Source organism: Leucoraja erinacea, chromosome 4 (genome assembly GCF_028641065.1).
Source record: "Leucoraja erinacea ecotype New England chromosome 4, Leri_hhj_1, whole genome shotgun sequence".
NCBI classification, from domain to species: domain Eukaryota; kingdom Metazoa; phylum Chordata; class Chondrichthyes; order Rajiformes; family Rajidae; genus Leucoraja; species Leucoraja erinaceus.
In genome coordinates this window covers 57762798-57767852 of record NC_073380.1, presented here as the reverse complement: position 1 = coordinate 57767852, position 5055 = coordinate 57762798, and the positions used below count along the sequence as shown (strand labels likewise).

The 5055-nt window shown below is 49.0% G+C and overlaps 1 pseudogene; it reads left to right on the top strand.

Annotated features, from left to right (window-relative positions):
- The first annotated feature begins 3406 nt into the window (after positions 1-3406).
- On the top strand, positions 3407-3511 carry LOC129696820 (U2 spliceosomal RNA; annotated as a pseudogene).
- Positions 3512-5055: the final 1544 nt, after the last annotated feature.

Genomic DNA, 5055 nt, shown 5'->3' with positions numbered 1-5055 from the left:
TCATTAAATTGGATTGGCGCTGGATATAATTTCAACAGCAGGGGAAAAGGGTGTAATTATTGTTAATGCTGAAACTCAAAATGAATCATCCACACATAGAGGGAGAACACTTTGACATCTATTTCATGAAATTGGCACAGATCCTGAATTTAGTTTTTCATAGAGCTGTAAAGAATGGAATCAGGCCCAACAGCCCACGTTGTCTGTGCTGATTTATTTAGTTTAGTTTAGTATAGTTCATCATCACGTGTACCTCCGTGACATTTGTACGATCTCCCTGTCACCATGCGGGTTTCCTCTGTGTCTCCGGTTTTCCCTCACACTCCAAAGACATGTAGGTAATTGGCTCCTGTATAGAACATAGAAATACTGTATATAGCACAAGAACAGGCCCATCGGCCCACAATGTCTCTGTTGATCATGATGCCAAGATAAACTTATGTCACGCCATCTATATCCCTCCATTCCTTGCATATCGATGTGCCGATCTAAAAGCCTCTTAAACACCATTATTGTATCTGCCTCCACCACTATCTCTGGCAGCAAGTTCCAGGCACCCGTCACCCTCTGGGTAAAAAAACTTGCCCCACTCTGTGAAAAATGTTCTGACTGTCTATCCTATCGATACTTGCGCGTTTTGATATTTTGCATGTTAGAATTTAGAACATAGAGCAGTACAACATGGAAACAGGCCATTCAGCCTATAATGTCTGTGGCATCTACAATGCCAAATGAAACTAATCCCATTTGCCTGCTGTTAAAGAAAATTTTCAAACACACCGCAAAGATCGGTTAAGGCAATCAAGACTTTATTTAAGAGCGTCAAATACAGTGATCACAGAGCAATCTGCTGGATCCCCGAACAAAGATTAATCTGCTCCTTTTATTCAGAATTTTTCTTTGATGTGTTGTTTCTTTTGCAGGCCCCTAAGCATATTTCCTTCTTCCGAAAAGGCTTACAACAATTATAAATCTTCTACTTCTTCTTCTGCTTCTTCTTCTTCGTGCGTTTGAGGCAGCAGAGGTTATATAGCACCCTCCAGGCACTGTAGCCAGTTCAACGTGCTGTTGTCGAGAGCCATGAGGTCTACCCCTCCACCAGGGCAGGCTGTCGAAAATGGCATGCTGCGCTGTTTGCTGTTCTGCTCCACACATGCAGGCTGTTGATGAATGCAGCCCCCAGCGATGCATGTTGGAATTATAAATGATGCACCTCCAAAAGACACAGATTGACAAATACATCTCAATCCCACCCCATGACAGATAAACAGACATCCTGTTCCCCTTTCAAACTCATTTTATTGCTTTACAATTTCATTTGTCTTTCACACTGTACATAGTCTACTTCTTCTATTCCCTGTATGTTCACATTTTTGTCTAATTGCCTCTTAAACGTTGGTCCATGTCTGCCTCCACCATCACCCCCGGCAGCACGTTCTGGGCACCTACCACCCTCAGTGGAAAGAGTGAGAAGAGGTCTATGGTTATAAGAGATTGCAGTATTTGGAGTATTGTGAGCAGTTTTGGATCCCATATCTGAGGAAGGATGTGCTGGCATTGGAGAGGGTCCAGAGGAGATTTACGAGAATGATCCCAAGAATGGGTGGGTTAACATCTGATGAGCGTTTGACGGCCTCTACTTGCTGGAGTTTAGAAGGATGCAACGCCCTCCTCACTTGCACCTCCAATAAACTTCTTCATCGCCTCCAATGCATTCAGAACTCTGCAGCCCGGATCATCACCCGCACCAGATCATCGGACCACATCACACCCATCCTCACTTAGCTCCACTGGCTCCCTGTGCACCACCGGATTAACTACAAGATTTTACTGCTGACCTTCAAAACCCTACACCACCTTGCTCCCTAATACCTCTCTGACCTGCTGCTACCATACACTCCTTCCCAGTCACTTTGTTCCTCCTCAGCTGCAATTTTAACTGTCCCCACATTTAGACTCAGCACCATGGGTGCCAGAGCCTTCAGCTGCTCTGCCCCACGTCTCTGGAACACTCTCCCACCTCCCATCCGTCACCTGGACACTATCGATCAATTCAAATCACAACTCAAAACACACCTGTTTAGATTAGCATACCCAACATAACTTCCACCATGTTCACCCTGATTTTAATTACTTTAAATGTTTCGTGTATTTTTTGTTTTTTGTTTATTTGTTTTTAATCAACTTGATTTTAATATTGATAAATGTATTGTGATTTTACTTCGGAGTCACGTGAGTGACTACGTGAAGAACCCGCTTCCAACGCATGCGTGTCATTACGCTACACGCATTGTAACTCGTCATTGTCGGGAGGAAGGACGTTCCTCCCAAACTGCAGGGTTTCGAACCTGCAACAGTAAGGTAAGGGAACATCGTTTCCATACTTACCTTTTTTATACAGAAGGCTGTTGAAAGCTGGCGGGGGAGGAGTCTGCAAGCAGCAGGCAGCCAGCAACGGCCGGTGGCACGACAGTCTCCCTTAGCGGGAGTTCGTGCGACTTCAGCTCCGGGAAGAGAACGCCGACAAGGGAGTACTCCGGAGCCGACAGTCCGACAACTCGGACAACAGCCCCAAAGACCGAAGCTACATGGGCCTGGGGCTGCGGAACAGGTAAGAAATTTCCTTACCTTTCTTCTTGTTTGCATGAAGGCTGCCGAGCTGCCGCTGAACAGCAGCAGGCACCAGCAACGAAAGTCGGCACCACTGTCTCCCATAACGGGAGCGAGTGCCAACTTCACCCCATACGGGGTGGAGAAAAACAGAGCCAACAACCTACAAAACAGTAGGTTGTATTAGTGCTCTGCCCCCTTTTTTAAAAATTAGGGGATAAAATGGACTTCAGCTCCGGGGAAACGCCGACAAGGAAGTACTCCGGAGCCGTCAGTCCGACAACTCGGACAACAGCCAAGGACCGACGCTACATGGAGGGGAGAATGGAAAGTCGGGAACAGCAGGTAAGAGACTCTGCGTTCCTTCCACTTACCCTTTAGGTGCAGACATGGACCGGGTCCATGTAAGCTGCAGAAAGCTGGCGGGAGAACCGCGGAGTGCAGGCAGCCGGCAGGAGTAGCAACGGCAGCGGCAGCGGCAGCGGCAGCCGGCAGAAGCAGCAACGGGAGCAGCAACGGCAGCCGGCAGCGGCAGGAGCAGCAACGGCACATCGATTCCCGGAGAGGGGGAAAACACCTGTGCCCGACTTCGCTCCCGCACCAGGGGAAAATTCATTTCTCAGCCAGTATGCCAGTCTCGCTTTGGAAGCGAGTCTGGCTTGAATCAGCGCTACCGGCCAGCGCCGAGGCTCACAAACTAAGGACATTGCAGTGGAGTTGACTGGCTGCAATCGACAGCGAGGGACCAGTACCGTGAGTACCGGGGTCGGTGCCAGCGGGTTTTTTAGTTACAGAGATCGCTTCTTGGTTTTTTGGCTAAGATCAAGTATAGTATCTGTTTATTATCAGTTTTAATATCTGATACGTCCCTTATCTAAGGACCATATAAGCAGGAGTGCCCAGAACTGAGGGCATTGGAGGGTGCAACGACCGCGAGGGATCAGTACCGTGAGTACCGGGGGCGGTCCCAGCGGTCTGAGATAAATGAGCAGCCAGGAGCGCTGAGAGCGTTGGAGCCGGGTTTTGACCGCCTACACAGCAAAATCCAGACGTATCGGGTACAACCCCACGGACCCCATTGAATTGAGTGGCGGTGCAGGCTCGAGGGGCTGAATGGCCTGCTCCTGCACCTAATTTCTATGTTTTTTCATAAAAATCTGTTTATTAATCCTTTGGTTAAATTATTAGATGGGTCCATGGCGCTGGAAGTACGGAGACGGCGTGGACCCGCTAGCCCCCGCTGGAGGAAGCCGGTACGAGTGGCTGCAGCATGACAGCAGCCAGCACAGGTGCCTGTGAGTAGCGGGACCGTATGGAGAGGTGGACCTACATACAAGACCGGTGTAGCCAGCGGTAGGGCGAGGAAAACCCGCAAACCAGTGCCCGTGTGTACGGGGAACGGAAACAGCGGGGGAAAAAAGGAGCTCCTTCACAGTAGCAGTCACATGGATGTGTAGACTAGCCACAGTGGGCAGGAGGTAAGCCTCACATGGGTACCCCGTGCGGGACCCCTAGAGATCTCTAACTCTATAAAAAAGAGTAGGCAGGACCCTGATGGGCCAGAGCCTGGTAATACAGCGTCCCATGATCTTAACACAGCAGGGACTCTGCTGGACATGGTGGCTGATTACTTTAAACCAAGTCAAACAGGGGTAGACTTGGATCCAGGATGGCAATAGTATTAACTATATGTCTGGCCACAAACTCCAACAAGAAATATTTACAGAGATTGGCCAGACATCTGCCACCTGGCAACGGTGAGGCATTACAGGTGCCCAGTGTAAACCAATGCATTTGGCAGCATATGGGGAGGAACATCAGGAACCAGGACCTCAAGATCCAGAAAACCTTAAAGGGATTGACGGAAGGGATCACAGCATACACCCGCACCCTGGACTAAACAGAGGTAACCAAAGACCATCAAGACGCACTAGCTCTGTTTTAGTAATATGCAATATGAGCTGAACTACATGTGGAAGGCTGCCATTCAGCCAGCACTGGACCCCTAAAATGCTACCATTTGCAAACAAAGAACCGTGTGTGGACGAAGCCAAGACACTGGGGCTCATCAAGGCCAGCGCAAGGGCCTATTTTGGAGCACGATACCAGCCACATGCAAGGCCATAAAAATGTGGCTCATACCAGCGGCAGTGCCAGAAATCAATATAACCCGCAGCAGCCTTTTTAGGGTATGGCCAGGGACGGCCACCCTGGAAGATGCGGAAGCCTCAACCTCCCACACAACCCCGAACAAGAGATATCAAACCAGAACAAAAAACCAAGGAAATAACACCCACCGGTAACCATGGAGGTAGGTGGGTGTGGTTCTTCTGTAAAAAAGGGGACCCCTAGAGATCTCTAACTCTATAAAAAAGAGTAGGCAGGACCCTGATGGGCCAGAGCCTGGTAATACAGCGTCCCATGATCCTAACACAGCAGGGACTC